At 42.1% G+C, this 22796-nt stretch overlaps 1 pseudogene; it reads right to left on the reverse strand.

The window, feature by feature from the left end:
• Positions 1 to 8368: 8368 nt before the first annotated feature.
• LOC111766648 (ATPase WRNIP1 pseudogene) lies at positions 8369 to 22596 on the reverse strand (annotated as a pseudogene).
• Positions 22597 to 22796: the final 200 nt, after the last annotated feature.

Consider the following 22796-nt stretch of genomic DNA (forward strand, 5'->3'; position numbering starts at 1 on the left):
GCCTAGGAAGAACCCAAACAGGAGAGAGGCTGCTGCTCTGGCTGCTCAGAGAAGCCCAGGAGGAGGAAGTCAGAGATATTAATTTGATTTCTAACTTCCTTCCAAGGTAGGGAAATCAGTGGAGAATCCTTCTTAAATAAAGCCAGGCTCTAAAAATTATAGATTCTTGTAGTTTGGTCAGTTTTTCTCTATTTTTTGAGGGGATTATTGAGATTTGCAATGGCTGTAAGTGGAGGTGTGCAAATATGTACAAATTTGAGGAGTGTGGGCTTTGATAATGAGGCATCTTGAGAGGGGTTAATTTGTATTTTAGACACCTGTAAATGTGGTAGTTTTCCCCATAGATTGCCTGAGAGGCTAAACTGGAGTTCACCTTGAAAGAACTTCTTCAAGTTTTAATTTCTTTCTTTCTTTTTTTTTTAGAACCACCACAACCACCACCACCACCGTAGGATAAGTGCTTAACCTCATCTATTTATAGTGGAGCTTATTTTGGGGCATGCACATACTCGAATTTTGTGGACAATCCTGGGTCCCTTGTGTCTATGTGTGTGTGTGAATATGTACGGAGTTGGAAGAAGGGATATTGCTTTTAGAGGGGAGGCACTTAGGGGCTAAGTGTGCTAGAAGTGGCTGGTCCCCTTCATTCTTGAAGTCCCTCCCAGTGAGTTAATTTGGATATGAGGATGTTGTAAACCAAAAAGCACTTTATCAATAAAGGGCACACCATTTTCATTATCATGAGCTCCACCATCAACATTATCTGTTTTAAGATCATGGATTTTGCCATCTTAGAGACTGGATGAGAATCCTTTATTTGATCCTTATTCTTAGTCTGAGCTTGTTTAATTACTTAACCTCTCTGAATCTCTGTTTCCTAATTTGTACAATGTGTAATTACTTAATAGATTATTGAAGTTATTCTTGAGATGCATATATGGAAGGCTGGCCTTTAATAAGGGTAGTGATTGTTGTTATCATCGTTATTAGCAGTTGATAAATCATGAACCTGGGAAACAAAATGCAAACAGGTGGCATTGGACAATGTACATTCCAGCTCTGTTCCTCATATGCCTATTCAGCCTTGGAAAATGTTTAACTCCTTTGAACCTTGCTTTCTTTATTTAGGAGATGCAGGTAGTAACTCTGACAGGTTAGTTGAGGGGACCACATCCTAGAGTCAGTTGAAGTTTCTTCATGAACCATATGTGAAATTAAGTGAGTTGACAACTTTCTTGTTTGATGATGTGGAGGAACAAATGCAATGAACAGTTACTGGCAGCACATGCTAATGTCATGCTTGTTAATGTAGTAATTAAAAAATAGTCCCTCTGAGTTGGACAGAGTTTCCTAATTCTTGATTTTCTGTGTGACTTTAAGGAAGTCACCTTAGCCTTTCTTGGCTTCAGTTTCCACATTTAATTAAATGGGATAATAATGGTGTCTATTGTATAGAATGGTGAGGAGGATTAAATCTGATAATCAGTGTAAATATTTAGAACAGTGCTGGCACATAGCAAGTGCTCAATAAATATTAGCAATTTTTGTCATTGTCATTGATAATATAATGTGCCTTTTCTGGTGTCATTGTGTTCTGGACACTTCCTGAGGATTGAGTTTATAATTGTGAGGTGTCACATGAAGAGCAATCATCATCATCACCATCATCATCACCCTACTCATGGTTATGACCCTACTCCGGCCTATCTGTGGCAAATCATCAGCTTTGTAATATGGAAAACAAGTGTCAACTCTGTCATGTAACTTAATTACTAAAGGCCCTTATTATTAACAGTAAAATGGGTTAAAACAAGTCTATTGTGTAGCGTTATTGAGAGGCTCAAATTAAAAAAAAAAAGAAAGGAAATGAAAGGTTTGGTGAACTCTGAATGGATGTAGAGGAATAAATTACTGGTATTGATCTAGGGTGGTACTTGGGAGTGATTCTTTTTTTTTTAAATGTTACATTTAAAAAATATGAGGTCCCATTCAACCCCACCGCCCCCACTCCCCACTCCCCCCACAGCAACACTCTCTCCCATCATCATGACACATCCATTGCACCTAGTAAGTACATCTCTGAGCATCGCTGTACCCCATAGTCAATGGTCCATATCATAGCCCACACTCTCCCACGTTCCATCCAGTGGGCCCTGGGGGGATCTACAATGTCCCGTAGTTGTACGTGAAGCACCACCCAGGACATCTCCATGTCCCGAAAATGCCTTCCCATCTCATCTCTTCCTCCCATTCCCCGCACCCAGCAGTCACCATGGCCACCCTTCCCACACCAATGCCACATTTTCTCTGTGGACATTGGATTGGTTGTGTCCATTGCACATCTATGTCAAGTGGGGGCTTAGATTCCACATGGATACTGGATGCACTCCTCCTGCTTTCAGTTGTAGGCACTCTAGGCTCCATGGTGTGGTGGTTGACCTTCTTCAACTCCATGTTAGCTGAGTGGGGTCAGTCCAATAAATCAAAGTGTAGGAGTTGAAGTCTGTTGAGGCTCAGGGCCTGGCTATCATATTGTCAATCCAGAGATTAAAATCCCCTAAATATATCTTAAACCCCAGCACCAACTACAATTCCAGTAAAGTAGCATGAAAGTCTTGTGAAAAGAGATCTTTGGTAGTGATTCTGACAACCACTCTGTCTAGGTGCACTGAAAAAGAATTTTACTCTATTATTATATAGGTGCGAGATCCACGTCACTGTGGGGGGTTGGGGAAGTGTGGTCTGATACCAATTTCTCTACAATGATCTCAGGATGACTCTCAGCGACCTGATGAACACCAGGGTTAGGTTACTCCTCATAGTGATCAAAAGAACCAGGAAATTATTGGCTAAAATGGAGGAAGCAAAGAAGAAGAAAATAGGCAGGTGTACTATGGCATGCATGTGTGTTTGTGTGTGTTTGTGTGTGTGTGTGTTGCATGTGTGTGACTGAGAGAGAATCTGTTCACTCTCCCCAACCCCATGCCTTGGTTCTTACCTGGAGATGCTGGCCAATCTCAGAACCTTCCACTACCACTAGGTGATTTGGTTCACTGTCCCTTTGTCTCCCCAAGAAGGCATGGTTGGATCTGCAGAGATCTTTCTTCTCTGCCGCAGCAGCTCAGAGTGAAAACTCTGGGCTAGAGGTATCTTATTCAAAGTACAGGAGCCAAGAGGAGCTGTTGGCTTTTTATATGGAGTGTCTCCTGGGACCCAATCCCAGCCCTCCTAGTTCGAAACAAATGGGGCAAATGTCCAACCTCCCAGCTGTTCTCGATAGATTGTGGTTCTCTGTGTCCCAGCAATGGCATTAATGCCTCCAGTCAGAGCAACCAGGGCTGGGGTCAATGGGGGCACAGCTTTTTGGTATTTTTCCCTTGGGCGAGGTGCAGGTTGGATTTGTTCTCTCCACGCCGGACTTTGAGCATTGGCCTGTTCTGCCAATGAGGTTTTTTTTTTTTGATTTAGCCATTTTGAGGAGTTATTGTGGTTAAGAGATTTAAAATGGAGTTGACTGATAGTAACATTTTGTGTGTTAGCTTTCTCATTTTTGTGAAAATTGAAAATGCAATACTTTTTAACAATAAAAATATTTCATATGTCTTATTTTTTTAAAAATGCAGTTATTTTTAAAAAATGAGGAAGTTACTCTTATATATCTCTCAGCCAGATAACCACAAACCACCAAGGTATGCAAACCAAAAGCAACAAGGTTTTTGAGGACATTTGGATGCCATGAACCAGTCAGAAGATGAAGAAATCAGTAAACTGCCTAAATTAAAGGACATCTGGAAAGCCCCAAATATCCCCCAATCTATTCTTTAGAAATAACTTATGTAATTCCTATCTTTTTCTTTAAAAACCCTTGCTTGAAAACCCCAAAATGGACACGATCTGTGCTACCAAACTGCAATTCTAAGACTCTCAAATAAATAATTTTGTTGCCTTGCGGCTTTCTTATTTTTTAGTAGACATTTCTGGTGTTCAGAAGAGGGATCCAAAGCGATTGCCCTCTCAACTCTGGAGCATCCATTGGATTTGGGCATGATACTTGCTAAAGCCCTCTTTCAGTGTCCTAGGCTATCATTTTGGTGGGCATGGGTAGACATTTAACCACTATTAGAGGACCTATGATCTTCTTTGAGAAGCCTCAGCTTCCAAAAAGAACACTCCAGTGTAAAGAAAAGGTGGTTACAGACAGGCAAGGTTGACAATAGGTAGCCTGTTAACTCTCAAAACAATTTTTGTGCAACTTACGGACACCTGGTCATGGATTGGGCTCCTAAAAGGACAAATTGCCTTCAAGGTTAAAGAAGTATCCCGTATAAGGCAAACTGTAAAACGTCTCACTAACCCAGTCATAAGATAAATCCTGTCAGGACTTTAGGCTCTAGGATTGCTCTTGGGCATAAATAATGGGTTCTAACTCTTCAAAAAATTCTAATTATACATTGCCTAAAGCACACCTGCTGGTTTTATGTGTAAGAATTTCGGTCCTGCATCACATAAATTCTTATCTCACTGGACCTGGCATACTAAAGATAATTTTAAATTATAATGACTGCAGTGAGGCTCTTTTTTTAAAATTGTTTTTTATTTTTAAAGATAAATAGATTATACAAAATGTTATGTTAAAAAACATAAGAAGTTACCATATACCCCACTCCCTTGCCCCCCCCCCCCACTCCTCCCACATCAACTTCTTTCATCAGTAAGGCACATTCATCGCATTGGGTGAATACACCCTGGAGTGTGCCACATCTCATGGACCATCCAGTGGGTTATGGCAGTATATACAATGTCTTGTCCCTGCAATATCATTCAGGACAACTCCAAGTCCAGAAAATGTCCCATATCACACCTCCTCCTCCCTCTCCTTGCCCTCAGCAATTCCTGTGGCCACCTTCTCCACATCAATGATACAATTTCTTCCATTGCTAGAGTCACAACACTACTATAATAGAATACCAGCAAGTCCACTCCAATCCATATTATATTCCAGTGAGGCTCTTTTAGTATGCCCAAATAATTGTAGTTGTGTGCACAATTGGAGAATAGGGGCATTAGGATCAAATAACCTGAATGGTATTTTTAAAATTGGTACTTGGTAGTTTCCAATTGTATTAAAACTTACAAAGTTGCCTCTCTTCAAGAAACAAAGACAAAATCAACAATACATAGACTATCTAAACGTATAACTAAACTTAAAAATCTGCCTGAAAACTCTAAATTTTCTGAGGCTACCTCAGCATCTCCCCTGCTTTTCTGTCCTCCTCCTCTTTATCTTAGCCTTGTGGAGCTGCCTTTTTATACTAAGGGCCCTGAAGCCCCTCAGACCCACCCCTCTTAAGTCCTTTCAAAATCAAACCTAATAAAAGAGGTTCAGGAACTGCTCAATTGCCTATACTCCTTGGACTAAGAGTCATAACCAAGAAAATTCCAAATCCTATTGGAGAGCCCTAACAAATATTGGAATGTGCTCTTTAATTGTATGCCAAATCAGCCAAGATTGTTGATTCCAAAATTGCTTCTTTAAAGGACTCTTAGAGAGAGCTTAAGAAAAATAATATTCTAGCCTTGATAACCCTTTGACTTAAAAGTCTAAAGTGGTTGGGGGAAACGGACTTGGCCCAGTGGTTAGGGCGTCCGTCTACCACATGGGAGGTCTGCAGTTCAAACCCCGGGCCTCCTTGACTCATGTGGAGCTGGCCCATGCGCAGTGCTGATGCGCGCAAGGAGTGCCCTGCCACGCAGGGGTGTCCCCTGCGTAGGGGAGCCCCACTCGCAAGGAGTGCACCCCTAAGGAGAGCCACCCAGCATGAAAGAAAGTGCAGCCTGCCCAGGAATGGCGCCACCCACACTTCCCGTGCCGCTGAGGACAACAGAAGCGGACAAAGAAACAAGATGCAGCAAATAGACACAGAGAACAGACAACTGGGGGTGAGGGGGGGGGGAATTAAAATAAATAAATAAATAAATCTTTAAAAAAAAAAAGTCTAAAGTGGATGATACTCCCCTTTGAGCTTCTCCTAACCCTATGTTCCTTATATCTTTCTTTGCCTGACTGCTGAAATTTGACAAATGCCCTGTAAGAGCATACTTCTGAGACTTCCAGAATGGAACCCTCAGTGATTTTAGCCCCTGATCAAGAGCAGAGTTTAGGGCTATTGTTAAAAAAAAAAATAAGGCATTTAGAATTCAAATTGGAGTTTATATTAATAATTCCAGATTACCTGATATTGTTCAATTTGTACTTATGCCTTTAAGTCTGGGTAAAATAAATATATATAGATAGATAGATCAAGGCAGCTAAATGGGAAAAGCTGGAAGATGATATAAGGGACCCTATAATTACTATAGGCAGGGAAGCTCCTAAAAAGGCCCATCAAATTGCTAAGGACTTATTAAAAGCCATACCAAAGACTTTCCTCAAAAAAACAAAACAAAACAAAACAAAAACCCAAAAAACAAAACTCAAACAACTGATTGTTCGATAATCCAATATTGTAAACAAACAAAAAGGCTGACTCCATCTAGGATGAAAAGAAATGATTGTCTCATACTCACTTAGGTCTTTCATCTTTTGCTGATATATTTGAAGGGATAGTGTCCTCCTTATTTGTCAATCAAGACTAATCTTGGGAAACTGGTTAAAAAACAAATTTTACTGGAAAGTTGCTCCTTTTAATAAGCTTGTTAAATTAGCTAGTCATTTTGAAAAATTTCTGGATCAGGACAATAACTTAAAGAAAAAATCATAGCTTTACAATTAATTACAGCAACTCCAAGAGGTGAAATAAAATTATGAGAGTCCCAGATTGTCACTTTCAATGACAAGCAATACAAAAATAGAGGTACCTCTAGGAGAGGAAATATAAAGACAATAGCTATCTATATTGTAAGCAACAGTGACATTGGAAATGAGGTCTATTTTTTAATGAAAAACAAAACAAAACAAAACTGCAAGTACTGGGCACATAAAAGATCCATTTAAAATAAGTTCCTTACGTGTTTTAGTAAAAAAAAAAGTTTTCCACACTCCATCAAGAAAGTGGAGTGCATTCTTTGAATGGTATTCAAAAGCTTCAAAAGGATATACTAATTACAAAATAGCCTTTTAACAAAAAACACACACAAAAAAACTTGATTAAAAAATGAAGTGGGGCAGGAAAGTTAGCTCTATTATATACAAGAGTGAATTTTATATCTCTGTATTTTACCTTTCTGTGTTTCTGAATATGTTTTTTTCTGACTTATGTCTGAAAATATTAAGCTATAAAGCCTTTATTCGTGTACTAGCTTAATATTTTTAATTTAAAAGAAAACAACGATGTCTTCTGAGTTATCAATGTTAAGTACAAAAAAGGCATGCATTCTTGGAGATGTTCTTCCTTAACATATACAGTTTAACTGATCAAATAAGCTAATATTATATCTTCTAGATAGTTAAATGAAAATAAAATGGTTTGCATTTAACCAAATCGAGTCATTATTCTGACAAGTTTTATTTTGACAGTAATTGTGTTTTCTAAGAAATGAATTTGAAGACAGTATCCAAAGTCATTTTGGTAACTTAAGTATATAAAGTAGACAGGATATGTTTTCATTCAGGAAAAAGAGAGTAGTTTTGTCCTAAAATAAAATGATTGGTTGTTACAGAATGAAAAAGAGGAAATGTAGGACAACTCCTCCATGGATATAGAAAGTTGTAGACGGTTTTTAGAAAAGAAATTTTATTTCTTGTTTAAGATTTCATGATGCCATCTGTAAAAATTTTTAAGAGCCTTGTATCAAATAGTATACTGGTGCAAAACTATAATTTAGTTTTCTTTCTATTAAAATGACAACGTTTTCTCATATTATTGGTCTATTCTTAATAACAGGTTGTAAAGGCTTTTTTCTGAATAATCAAAGTAAAAGGCGGAGTCTGTTTCACCAAAATAACTTTTTGTGCTTTGTTAACTTTATCATGTCCTTAATTGCTTAAAAGAAACAAGTCTCACTTCAAAAGTTTTTTGTGTTGTCTTATCTCCTAAATAAATATATTTTTACTTTGAAATAGTTTAATTGGCTCATAAAATCTTTGCATATAACAAATATGCAAAAACACTACACAATATTAAATCACGATTACTTTCTTCACTAGGTGAAACTACCCAGAATATACATCTTTTAAAGAAAATAAATGCCACATTACTTAATTCTGAAATGACATTTTGACTTAAATACTATGGCAAAATAGATAACTCCTTAGAACATTTATTCAGTGCACAAAACTGCCAGATATTTTCATAAGCATAACCACTGAACAGGTGCAAATGAACACAATTTTCAATGCTACCCATTTATTGAAATAGCTTTGCCCTCATCTAAGACCTCTTAAAATTCTGGCACAAAATGTTGGTCTGTTTTAACTTCTCCCAGGTGACGTCAAAATCCAGTTACTCTTTCGTCCTGCCCGCCCCCTAAACAAAACAAAACAAACAAAACGAAATAAACAAAAAAACATTCTTCTGCTGTCACAGCCTAAATGAGTCAGCAGGGCCTTTGCTTAAAGGAATCTGTGCCTCTCAACTCTTCAGGCAGGTATTCCTGGTCCACAGGTGCTGAACATTGGGTTGTACTTGTAACCTCTGCCATAGGCCAGCTCCTTCATCAGTCTTGGTAGGCGCTTTCCTTAAGTGCAGGGAGACAGCGGGGAGAAGTGGGTTTTCAAGCATGATTTGATATTGATGCAGGCCCTGTACACCTCAACAAACTTTGAAGCTGGGGCAAAAATAGATTACACACATTCCGGCTTGCCTATACAATGACAGCCTTGATAAGGAGCGAGTGCTTGTGTCAATGCAAATGGGTCTGCGATACCTAGGTCCTCGCTGGCAAATCTCACAAGCCTCCTGGCCAGATACAGTGAATCTTCTCCCAGCAGGCGTGCACGCCAATAGAGGGAGGCGTTCTGGTCTGAGCCACACTTGGATTTACGAAGTGCAGTAATTGTACTTGTTCTCTTGCTCGGCCATATAAAACGTGGGCTCGCTGGAGTCCTTCTGTCACATCATTTTCAGTGATCAGAACTCTACTGGAAGAGTATGTTTGTCCACCTTTCTTACGAAACATCTTCCTAGAGCTTAGCCTGGTCAGAGCCGCCAGCTGCAGTTTGTTCAAGCGGGCTCTGGAATCGCCTTCGCTGAGAAGCGCGAGTAACCACAGCTTTGTTTTCTATCAACACCGAGAGCCAGAACTGCTGTTCCTGCTGTGGCTCATAGTGTCAGTGGGATAGCTAGAATCTAGGACATGGATTCCCAGTGAGTTGATCGCTCCCATTGAAACAGTCACCATTGCTGCTATTGGAACCTTCTCCAGAACAGAACCTGACAGCGGATCAGAAGTGCAGCGCTGGAAGCAGCGAAGGAAGGGTTTTCAGTGGTTGCCCCAACCAGAGTAATCGTCCCACATTCCAAGTTAGGAAGGAAAATATCCTGCTGAGATTTATTGAACGATCAATCTCCTCAATAAAAACGATAGTTTTCCTTTTGAAAAAGCTCTTTTCACTTTGAGCTTGTTTTACGACACCTCGCACATCAGTTTTCTTGGCATTTGTTGCAGACAATGACACACGCCTAATGCTACGTTTCTTGCTATCGCTGGCTATGATGGGAGCTAGAGTGGTGTTGCAACAGCCGGCGGCCCCCACGGGATCCGGGAGGGGATTTCGTTGTCTCTAGGAGGGACCTGAACAGGGTCTTCAGTTCCACCATTCTACTTTGCCCCAAGTAGTCCTGCAGCGCGTCAGGATGCTTTTTAAAGGTCAGAAGCTTGCCCTCCAGCATCTGCCTGACTTCTTCGGCAGCCGATGCCCGGGGATGAGGGCGCCCCCGCATCGCCGACCCCGGCCGCTGCCCGCAAAGCTGCGTCATCAGCACCCCAGGCTTCTGGTGGTTCTCGCCAAGCGGATCCACATCCAGGTCTCCATCCGGGTCTCAGCCGCGACGCCATCTGCCCCCGCCTCCGCCTCCTCCTGCACCTCCTCTACCTCTCAGCTGCACGCTTTCCCCGCCGGGGTGGCCGCAGGGGTCAGCCTCTTGCTCCACCTCTGCCTCCCTGGGCTGCTGGACCGCGCCACACGGAAGTCCGGGAGGAGGCGGGAGCGGGGTGGCGCGTCGTGGCTCTCGGTGTCGCCCTCGCTGCCCTGGCCGCCGTCGGAGCGGCGAGCTTCTTCAGAGCCGGAGCTCCTACAACCACTTCCGCTTGGGGCGCGGGGAACGAGGGCGCCTAGGCTCGGTCCCCTGCGCCGTGTGGCCGGGTCCTGGGCTCCGCGTGCTCTTCGGGGTTGACTGCACGCTGCGGTCCAGGTGCGAGTCGATGTGCGTGGCGGGCATCACCTGCTGGCACACGGGCACTGCACCTGGTGCAGCTGCGACGGGCAAGAGGCCTGCCTTGGGCCGGCTCACCTCCAGGGCGGCCGCAGCAGCGCCTCGTCGCGCAGAGGCCTCACGACTAGCCGCTGCGCAGTCCCCGCACCGCGCGACCTTCCGCCACGCGGCTGGACACGCGCAGGCCCGCGGAGGGTTATCGCGTGCTTTACATCTCCAGCCTCAGGTGATGACTCCCCGCCCCTTTCTATATTTACTTTTAAATCTTTTATTGTCACGTTAATTCAAGAAGAGAGCCAAATATTATTTCACAGTGATGTGTTCACCCTCCTGACAACTTTTAACATTTTGCCTCTCAAGTATTAAATATCTTTTTAAATTTCAAACTGTCTTTGTGATATTCCAGAGGACCCCTGGAAAATCACCAGTAATCTGCTTTTTCACCTTGTAAATAGAGAGGTGCTAAAAATAAAGGTATTTAGTATGTTATAAATTGCATGAGAGGTGTTAAATTAGAAGCCACTGCTCATACACCTCACCTAAAACCACAGTTTTCCCCAAATGATAACTCATCATCTATCTCCACTGTCCTGGGACCAGGAATCCATTTCCTTTTTCCTGAGAATTGAACTTAAACTAACCAATCCTTGACTTCCATGGAAAGTCTACTAACCACAACCCCTGGAACACAATAAAGGCATCTGTCCAACCTCCCTTTTGTTCTGCCTATGTGCTCCCTGCTGGCTGTTTGAGCAAACCAAGTCAATCCCTCTTCTCATTGACCCACTCATGGAATCCCCCTCTCTCTGGGACCTGTGAGTAGTAAACACTCTTTCTCATGCATTATGAACTGTGTTTCCCACTGTGTTGTACGCGACCTTCACCCAGACCCACATTTAAAATTCAATTTAACTAATTTGGAAGTCAGGGAGATATTTTCTGGAATTCTCTTCTGAAAACTTTTTTATTTTGCCTTTCATATTTAGGCTTCTATTTCACCTGGCATAGATTTTTGTGATAGTTGTTGTGAAGTAAGGGGTCCAGTGTATTTTTCGTTGTTGTTGTTAGTTCATGTCCAATTAAATGTCCTTTATTGACAATTCCATTCTTTCCCCATTACTGTGCAGGGCTACCTCTCCCACATACTGTCATGTGTGAGCTTTCTCTTCTATTCCATATGCCAATTCTTCATTGTCTTTGCTAACTATAGATTGGAAGTAAATATATCTGGCAGAGAAAGTCCTCCTGCTTTGTACTCCCTCAAACCCATCTTGGTTACTTTTTTTTAGTACTTCTTTTTCAAATTTTAAAATCTGCATGTTGATTTCAATATTTATATGTCATTTGTTTGCACACACAAACTTGAATTTTTATGTGGTTACACTGATTCAAATAATCAGTTCATAGAGGAGGCTCTCAATAATAGTCTTCCAACTCCTGACTGTTATACATCTATTTATTCTTTTTATGTTGAGATCTTGTACATATTTTACCAGATTCACTTTTGTATACTTAATATTTTTAAGTATTTGAAACCTGATATTTGTATTTCTCTTTGTTTCTGATACATACTCTTAAAGATTGCTTTTGTATTACTTTTGAATCTTGCTAAATTTTCTTATTAATTTTAATATTTTATCTTTATATGCTTTTGAGATTTTGATTATACAATTATGCCATTTGTGAATTAAAGACAGTTTTGTTTCTTTATATATGTGTGTATATATAATTTATTTTTCTTCCTTTTGTCTACTTGTTGGCACCTTCACTACGATACTGAATAGTAGTGCTGAGCGCAGTTGTGTTGGTCCTGATTTTGACAGCAAAGATTTAACTATTTCACTTGAGTGGAATATATGTTGTTGTTTTTTAAAAACAAACACCTTTTTAAACAAGATTGAGAAAATTTCTTATCTTCCTTTGGTTAAAGAACTTATTGTGACTGAACGTTGAATTATATCAAATGCTTTTTCTTCCATCTGTTGAGATCATCATAATTTTTTCTCTCTTCTGTTAATGTGGTGAATTACTTTGATTTTTTAAAAAGCATTTTGAGTTTTTAAAAATCATTCAAAGAGACATCATTTTAAAAACTTGCTAGTGCCTTCAACACTTTATATTGATTTTCTGCTTCTCAGTAAGTAGGGCTTGATCTTCTCATGGACAATTTAGCACACACGGAACAACCTGGATTCTGATGTCATGCTTTTTTTGTTTGTTCTTGTTTTGTTCTAGACATCCTCATAATCACTTTAAGTCTTACCAAAGGAACCTCTCAAAGTTGCCTGACCGTGAGCTACATGCAACATGTCGATTTTTGGTGCCTTCCCAACCTTCTTAGTATAAGGAAAAATGTCTATGTGGGGAGGGGTGGCTGCTCTCTGGAATGAGTGGAGACCACCTAGAGAATATTGGGTCCAGAAAATTCCGGCAGGTATGCTGGCTGTGCTACAGGAGATAGCAGAGCAGCTGCACTTAAATAAGGAAAAGGGAGATTGCCAGATAGTAGCAGTAGGAGATTGCAGGTGACTACTGAGACAGAGAAGCAACAAAGGTCTCTATGCTCTGCTTAGAAGGAAAATTAAAAGTTTTGCAGAGTTAAGTCCTAACAGGCAGAGATGAAAGAGTCCTAAACTGATTGACTGCACTGAGTTGATGATCAATTATATTGCAAAACTGTATAAACCGAAAGAGTTTAATGGGATATTATTTTGACAATGTTTTGTTTTATTCACATTTTTATTTTATTTTTTAAAAGATTTATTTTTATTTCTCTCCCCTTCCCCCTCCCCCCATGTTGTCTGCTCTCTGTGTCCATTAACTTTGTGTTCTGTGTCGCTTGCATTCTTATCAGCGGCACCTGGAATCTGTGTCTCTTTTTGTTGTGTCATCTTGCTCTTCAGCTCTCCGTGTGTGTGACCATTCCTGGGCAGGCTTTACTTTTTTCATGCAGGGCAGCTTCCTTTACAGGGTGAACTCCTTGCACGTGGGGCTCCCCTATACGGGGGACATCTGTGTGTGGCATGGCACTCCTTGTGCGCATCAGCACTGTGTGTGGGCCAGCTCACCACACGTGTCAGGAGGCCCTGGGTTTGAACCCTGGACTTCCCATGTGGTAGGCGGATGCTCTATCAGTTGAGCCAGATCCACTTCCCTATTCACATGTTATTTTGATCAGAATTTTTATCAAGGTGTTAAAAAGATCTTTGAGTTTTGAGTGAATTGTCTAAGTGTACTCTTGAAGACTAGTCTAGAATATAAAATGTTAAATGTATGTCTGTCTAAAATGCTAAATTAGTGCTTAACTTCATTATATTGTTCAACTATTCCTAACTGGTTGCTCGCATGGTAGAATATGACCCATTGACAAAAGGTCCTTCTCATTTAAAACTGAGATTCAGCTGCTGTCTCTCAATTAAACTCGTAATTATATTTTTTCCCCTGTAAGGGAACAGGTGCATAAGCCCAGGCCTTTATCAGGATATGCTGTATATAATAGTTTAGGATGGTTAATGGCTAAGTCTGTCATCATAGATTATATCACTCCTGTCTGCATTGAATGATGAGGGAATCCGTGATATGGGGTGGTTACACCCTGAGTTCTGTAATTTTATTATCAAGCCTAGATGTAAAGTGCATCCCCGTTGGTTCTACCCATTGGCCATTTTTGTGCCAGGTGGTGCTACTATTGTCACTGAAAAGCAAATCACACTGCTCAAGTCCTTAATGACTCCAAAGGAGCAACTTTCTTATTAAAGGATGAAATTACCCAACTACAAAAGGTTGCTTTACAAAATAGGATGACTGTAGGTATTCTTACTTTGTCATGAGGTGGGGCCTGTGCCTTTATTAATGTTCTGTGTTGTGTATATATTACTCCTATTATTCTTTTGTCTTTTATACTGTTGCTGTGAAATGTGGATGCAATGCTTCTCCTATGGTCAACCTAGGCCACTACGTGGGGGTGGATTGTGGGGACCCAGGATCTCCCCCAAGTCCTCAGCATGTAGCCACCTGCGTGACCTAGATATAACTTAAAGGTTAACAACCCTCCCCAGAGGGGAGAGAATGTATAGATGTTATCTTAAACTATAATCTTCCCAAAGCAGTAACCATCCTTGATAAATGTCCTTCCTAGGAGAGTAGTGAAAACATCACCACCCCATGTATGTGTGTCATCTGACTCTAGCAGGAACTCTCTTCTCATACCCTACGAAATGTCCTTGTTCTGAAACCTCTTATATATCACCCCTCATTTTCTCATCTCTTTATGGAGCACTGTCTTCATTCATTCTTTGACCAGCCACTATCAAAGAATTTCTCCTGTTTGTAAGTCCCAATAAAGCTTATGTCTGATTCTCTGCCCAGTGCATTCTTTGGCCTTCTTGCTACACCAATTTATACTCTTCAGGAGTTTCACCAGAGAGGTGTAAATTTTGTTAATCTTTGCAGAGAATAGTATTTTAGCTTTTTTGAGATTCTCTATTGTATGTCTTTTTCTATTTAATTATTTTTCACTTTGTTTATGACTTTTTTTCTTTTATGCTCCTGCATTGATTTTGCTGTTCTTTTTCTAACTTCTTTAGATGGATGCTCATTTCATTACTTGGCAGCTGTTTTTCCCTTTTTTTTCCTTTTTCATGTATGGCTGTAAATTTCTTCTAGATAATGTTTTAGTTGCATCCCACATGTTCTGAAATGCAACATATTTGTTGTCAATTGCCTTAAAAATAATTTTAACATTCATTATTACATTCTCTTTTAATCCTAGATTATTCCCAGGTGTGTTTCTTAATTCCTACTTACAGGGGGATTTTAAATTTGTATTTTTATTATTAATTTTTAGTTTAATTGCATTTTGGTCTAATTTCAAACCTTTGATATTTGTTGACTTTTCCTGTATGGCTCATGTTTTGTAAATGTTCCTTGTGTGCTTGAAAATAATGTATTCTTTGCGAGTGTTGAATGGAGGGTTCTATATACCTGTATTTGGTTAACATTGTTAATTGTGATTTTCATACTTTCTGTATCTTTACTGAGGTTTGTCTACTTGTTCTGTTAATTACCCAGAGAAGTTTTAAAAATCTTTCACTAAGTGGAAGATGGTAGATTTAGTTATGTACCCTGAAAAAAAAATGGGATTAATGTGGGTGTGAATTCATTGTAAATAGGACCTTTTGAAGATGTTATTTTTAGGTAAGGCACGACCCACTAAATCAGAATGGTTCTGAATCCTATTCCTGGAGTCCTTATAAAGTGGAAGCCATGGGAGGAGCCTGAAGATGGACGCCAAAGTCAGCAGGAAGCCGGAAGTCAGCAGGAAGCTGGAAGTCAGCAGGGAACCAGGATGGGAAAGGAGAGCACATCACATATGCCCATGTGGGAAAGCCAAGAAATGCAAGGATTGCCAGCCAGCCAGAATGCTACCACCCAGGAGGAAGCAAGCCTTTCTGCCTCTAAAACTGTGACTCCATAAGTTCCTGCTTCTTAAGCTAACCCATTTTGTGGTAGACACTAAAAAAAATTAGAATTGAAATGAATTGTCGTTTGATAAAAATATAGCTAGGCCTATATATATATATTTTTTTCACTTAAAATTTATTGAAGTATATCACTCATAAATAAACATACATAAACAATAAATATATAGTAAAAGTTGTGAACTTATTAAATAAATATGCATAACATTATACAGAGCTCTCATACCTCACCCCACTACCAATACCCTGCATTGTAAAACATTTTTAACAAATGATGAAAGAGCATTCTCAAAATATTACTACTAACAAAGTATATTGCCTTTGGTGTATTTTTCCTCCAAACCACCCTATTATTATTTTTTAAAGTATATTTTATTACAGAAGTTGTGAACTTACAAAACAGTCATGCACATGTGTAGAATTCCTATACAACACCCCTTCACCAACACACCACACTTTGGTGGAATGTTTGCTACAGGTTATGAGATAATATCATCGGACTATTACTACCAACCATGGTCCATAGCATAATACATTTGGCACACTTTCCATACCCCCCCCCCCAATTATCAACACAGTACATCTTTGGCATTGATGTAAGAATATTACAGTATTGCTGTTAACCACAGTCCACAGGTCACACCAATTGTATTTTCCCCATGTTTCTCCACATTCCCACCATCCTGCAATAGGGATATACATATGCTCTAGCTCACAAAGAACACTCTTACATCTGCACAATCAGCCACAATTCTCATCCATCTCTGGATTTACTGTGTTATTCGGTCCCTATATTATTCTCTAGCCTGCTTTCAATTGACATTTACATCCCCATACTACCCCTTTGAGCCACATTCCCATTTATAAACCAGTTGTTACTCACTGTAATGTGTCACCATCAACTCTATATATATCCATACTTTTACAGTAAATTTAATTAAAACTTCTACATACATTAAGCATCAGTCCTTCTCAGCCCTCCTTTTATCTCCTTTAAGAATCCACCAGGTCTTGAAGATGTTTTCCTACATTTTCTTCTAGAAGCTTTATGGTTCTTGCTTTTATATTTAGGTCTTTGATTAATTTTGAGTTAGTTTTATATAAGGTCTGAGATAGGGGTCTTCTTTCTTTTGGCTATGGATGTCCAGTTCTTCCAGCACCATTTTTTGAATAGACTCTTCTTATCCATCTGAGTATGTCTGACCGACTTGTCAAAAATTGCTTGACCATAGATATGAGAGTCTGTTTGTGAACCATCGGTTCAGTTTTATTGGCCTATGTGCCTATTTATTTATTTTTAATAAAAAAAAAATTATTTCTCTCCCCTCCCCCCCAGTTGTCTGCTCTCTGTGTCCATTTGCTGTGTGTTCTTCTGTGACCGCTTCTCACCTTATCAGTGGCACCAGGAATCTGTGTTTCTTTTTGTTGCATCATCATGTGTCAGCTCTCCGTGTGTGTGGTGCCAATCTTGGGCAGACTGTGCTTTCTTTCATGCTGGGCAGCTCTCCTTATGTGGTACACTCCTTGCGCGTGGGTTCCCCTACGCGGGGGACACCCCTGTGTGGCAGGGCACTCCTTGTGCGCATCAGCACTGCGCATGGGCCAGCTCCACACGGGTCAAGGAGGTCTGGGATTTGAACTGCGGACCTCCCATGTGGTAGGCAGATGCCCTATCCATTGGGCCAAGTCCGCTTCCCTTTGTGTCTTTCTTTATGCCAGTACCATGCTGTGTGTTTTTTTTTAACCACTGTAGCTATGTAATATGATTTAAAAGTCTGGAAGTGAGAGTCCTCCAACTTTGCTTTTCCTTTTTAAGATGTTTCTGGGTATTTGGGATCCTTTACCCTTCCAAATAAATTTGATAATTGTGTTTTCCATTTGTTTAAAAAATGCTGGTGGAAATTTTATTGGAATTGCTTTGAGTCTCTATATCAATTTGGGTAGAACTGACATCTTAATGGCGTTTGGTCTTCCACCCCATGAGCATGGAAAGTTCTTCCAATTATTTAGGTATTGATTTATTTTTAACTATGCATTGTGGTTTTCTGAATACCAGTGCTTTACATCCTTGGTTAAGTTTATTCCTAAATATTTGATTCTTTTAGTTGCTATTGTAAATGGAATTTTTTCCCTGACTTCCTCCTCCGATTGTGCATTACTAGTGCCTTTTAAAGTCTATTTCATCTAAGTATAGCTTCTCCGGCTTATATTTTTGGTTGCTGTATGAATGGAATATCTTTTTCCAGTCTTTCACTTTCAATCTATTGGTATCGTTGGGTCTAAGGTGCGTCTTGCAGACACCTTATAGATGGCTCACATTTTCTTATCCATTCCACAAGTCTGTGGAATACAGTAACATTCAATGGTATTACTGTAAAGGCAGTTCTTATTTCTGACCTTTGGGTTTTATCTGTCATATTTTATTTTTACCACTTTTTTGACCCTTTTAGTTACTTTTACTCATATGATCTTTACTTCTAGACTCTCTTCCAAGCCTCTTTTTCCTGCCTTTTTTTTCAGACTATAGCACACCCTTTCCTGTAAAGCTGATTTCATTGTTATAAACTCTCAGTTTCTGTTTATCTGTGAATTTTCTAAACCCATCCTCATTTTTCAAAGACAATCTTGCTGGATATAAGATTTTTGACTGGAAGTTTTTCTCTTGCAGTATCTTAAATATATCATACCACTGCCTTCTTGCCTTCATGATTTCTGATGAGAAATCAGCCTTAATTGTATTGGGTATTCCTTATATGTTGTGCATTGCTTTTCTCTTGCTGCTCTCAGAATTCTCTCTTTGTTTTTGGCATTTGATATTCTGATTAGTATGTGTCTTGGAGTTGGTCTATTTGGATTTATTCAGATGGGAGTACATTGTTCTTCTTGGACACAGATATCTATGTGTCCTTCAATAGGACTGGGAAATTTTCTACCATTATTTCTTCAAATATTCCTTCTGCCCTTTTCTATTCTCTTTTCCTTCTGGGACACACATGACACGTATGTTTGCATGTCTCTTGCTGTCATTTAGTTCCATAAGAATTTGTTCACTTTTTTCCATGTTTTTCTTCATCTGTTCTTTTGTATGTTCACTTTTGGTGTCCATGTCTTCAAGCTCACCAGTCTTTCTTCTGCCTCCTCAAATCTGCTGTTATATGATTCCAGTGTATTTTTTAAAAAAGATTTATTTACATCTCCTGTTGTTTGCACTTGCTGCCTGCTCTCTGTGTCTGTTCATTTGTTTGCTCTCTATGTCTGCTTATCTTCTTTCAGTAGGCACTAGGAACTGAACCGTGGACCTCCCATGTGGGAGGGAGGTGCCCAATTGCTTGAGTCACTTGTTGTGTCTCTTGTTGTGTCAGCTCATTGCGTCAACTTGTGGTGCCAGTCTGTTAACATTAGCTTGCTCTCTTGCTCATCTTCTTTAGGAGGCACCAGAAACTGAACTTGGGACCTCCCCTGTGGGAGGCAGGCACCCAACTTCTTGAGCCACATCCACTTCCCCTCCAGTGTATTTTTTTTTTTGTCTTTTAAAGATTTTTTATTTATTTCTCTCCCCTTCCCCCCCCTCCCCCCAGTTGTCTGCTCTCTGTCCATTCACTGTGTGTTCTTCTGTGTCTGCTTGTATTCTTGTCAGCAGCACTGGGAATCTGTCTCTTTTTGTTACGTCATCTTGCTGTGTCAGCTCTCCATGTGTGCGGCGCCATTCCTGAGCAGGCTGCACTTTCTTTTGTGCTGGGTGGCTCTCCTTATGGGGCGCACTCCTTGCACGTGGGGCTCCCCTACGCAGAGACACCTCTGCCTGGCATGGCACTCCTTGCGCACATCAGCACTGTGCGTGGACCAGCTCCACACGGGTCAAGGAGGCCTGGGGTTTGAATCGCGGACCTCCCATGTGGTAGGCAGGCACTCTATCCATTGAGCCAAATCCACTTTCCATGTTTTTAGTTTTTTTAATGCACATAATTTAGCAGGACATCTCTCTATTGAATCAAAATTCACTCCCAAACCATTTCCTGTTTGTCCATTTATTTAGATGCTTTCCAGTCGGTTAACCTCAAGTTACCCACTGATCATCTGCTCCCCCTCTGACTGTGGGGATAGTATTTGCCCTCCTTTTGTCTTCAGCATCCTCTCATTTTCTCACTAATTTCTGCACAATTACAGAGAGCGACCTGGGGATCTCCTCAGTCCATCTCTAAACTCCTGAGAATGCCACGGTACTCCACGTTTATGGAGCACCTACTGTGTGCATCCCCAGGATGTCACAGGGTTCTCACACCTCCTGCCTCAGGCCAGAGTTCTGTCCTTTGGCCCGTCTTAGCTCACCCAGTGCCTGCCAGGTGGAAGGTCTGGAGCTGACTGTCCTCTCTCAGTTGAGCAGTCTGCTGCCTACCTAGAGCAGAAGTGAGTGCAGAAATGCCTGAGAGAGTCTCTGGGGGCAGCCATGGCTCTCTAGGTGCCGCCAAGGCCTCCCGAACTGGGCATTTCATGGTTTGAGCACCCCCTGCCTCTGGCCGGGCAAGCATCGCTCCTGGTTCCCTGGAGTTCTGGGAAGCTCCCTCCTGAGCTCAGTCTGCCTGGGGAGGAGCACGTGGCACTCCCGGGGTCCTGCCCTCCCCACCAGCTTGTCCTTAGGGCCAGGTCCTGTCACTGCCGCCCATGGAGGGGGCCTCAGAGGGGCAGTGTGATCAGTGCAGTGGAGAGCTGGGGTGAGGGAACAGGGAAGGCAAGCAGACCCAACACATCTGCCTCCTTCCCTGGCCGGCCCCTGGGGTGATCAGGCGTGGCTGTCCTCCTCCTCTTCCTCCTTCGTCCAGGGCCCCGCCCCAGCCGTGGTCCTCTGGGCCTTTCCTGGGCTCCCTGAGCCTCCCCTGGCCTCAGCATTGGCCTTCCTGAGCCCGTACCTGCCGAGTCTGTCCAACAAGCCCCGATTTGCTAGGAGCCCCCAAATGGCAGGGCTGGCCATGACACACCCATGGGGTCCCTTGGCCCAGAATAAGTGTCTTGGTGCTGGGAAGGCTTCCAGAGTATGGAGATTGAGTTACGGACCCCAGAAAATAAAAACATGTTCCTTATCCCAATCTTGGTCGGATTCCTGTGGGTGTGAACCCGTGTGCTGGTTTGAATCTTTTGTGGACCCCAGAAAATTATGTTCTTAAATTGGTCCATTCCTGTAGGCATGGGATCCTTGGACTGAATTGAATTCAGCTGAGGGCCTCTGCTTGGAGTGCTTCAGTGAGGCAGGATCCAGGGAGCGTCTCGGCCCTCTTGGTGAAGACCTTTCTAAACGGGAGAAACGTGAAAAGACACTCGGAGAGAAAGAGCAGCCATTTTATCCTGCCATGTGAGAGAGGACTCCAGGATCACCTGCCGCCACAGAAAGACGAGAGGTTGAGAGAGGCTGGAGGCTGGAATCAGTGGAGCAGCACACAGCTGAAGAGATGAGCTCCAGAGAAGGGAGAGACCAGCCATATGCCTGATGGCCCACAGCTGAGCTTGGGGAGAAAGTGAGCCTGGAGGAGAGACCACCACTATTTTGCTTTGTCACGTGGCAGGAGTCCAGGATCAGCAGCAGCAGACTTCAAAGTGAGAGAGCATCTCTGATGATGCCTTGGATTTGGGTATTTTCACAGCCTTAGACCTGTAAGCTTTTAACCTAATACCTCCCTTTGTAGAAGCCAGTGCTTTTCTGGTGTTTTGCATTGGGAGCCTCTAGCAAACTAAACCAACCCACTGTAAAAAGAAGCTCTTGAAGATGTGCCTTTAATTCAAGGTGTGGCCCAAATGAATGAGGTTGGGCCTCAATCCACGTTACTGGAGTTCTTTATAAGCAGAAAATATTCAGATGCAGAGAGAGACAGAGGTCAGAGGTCAATAGGACCCAGGAAAGAAAGGAGAGGATGCTGCCAAATGACAGGCAGGCTGAGAAGCCCTAGAGCTAGCAGCCAGAATGCTGTTGACTCCAGGAGGAAGCAAGCCTTCCAGCTTCTGAAACCACAAGATAATAAGTTCCTGGGGTTGACGCCAACCTGTTGGGTGGTATTGGCCATAGCAGCTCTGTCAAAGTGAGCAACAAGGGAACCCCTCAGGACGCTAATCATGGAGAATGATGGCCTCAGCATCTCCCCAGGGCTTTGTGCCCAGCTGCGGAGGGGTGAGTAGATAAAGTTTCCAGGAAATGGCAGAGGGGGCAGGAGGAAAGAGAAGGTGCTGTCTTTCATTGCTACTCGAAGGGGAAGTAGAATGGGCTCCAGGACGGGGCCCTGCCAGGCTTGCCTAATGCTTGCAATGGGCCTGACCCAGGCCTGGGTCACCCCTCATCTGCTACCTGATGTCACCCATGAACATGGACAGGAGAGTGGTCCAGCGAGCAGACCTGGACCCAGGCGACTGGTTTCCACCCTGGCTGGGCAACTCCTCAGTTGTGGGGTCTTGAGCAAGTGCCTCTTCCTCCAGGGGTCAGAAACAGTCTGATTTTGGAGGGGCCGACCTCAGGCACATGGAGGGAGCTGAGGGCCCTGAAAAGGTACCAGGGACAGGCTCAGGTCCTGGAGGCGGGGGTGCAGAGGTGGTGACCCGGCCCCCAGCCCACCCACCTCGTCACACAGAACGATGCGGCCCACGATGTCCTTTAGATGCCTGATGGCCGACTCCTCCTGGAAGTCCCGCGGGAAGGTCTCTGTCCACTCGGCCAACAGCTGGAGCAGCTTGGGGCCAAACTTCCAGACTCGGGCCTCCATTTTTGCCTGCCCATGTTCCCTTCCCTTCCCGGGGTGACAGCATCTCCATCTTCCTTCTGGGATTCACCCTCCCTGGTTCCAGGCCGTCCTCCAGTGTATTTTTAATTTCATTTATTGTACCTTTCATTGCTGTAAGAGCTGCTATTTTTCTCTGTATGCTTTCAAATTCTTCTTTGTGGTCTTCTAATGTCTTCTTTTTT

Source organism: Dasypus novemcinctus, chromosome 8 (assembly GCF_030445035.2).
Source record: "Dasypus novemcinctus isolate mDasNov1 chromosome 8, mDasNov1.1.hap2, whole genome shotgun sequence".
NCBI lineage: Eukaryota > Metazoa > Chordata > Mammalia > Cingulata > Dasypodidae > Dasypus > Dasypus novemcinctus.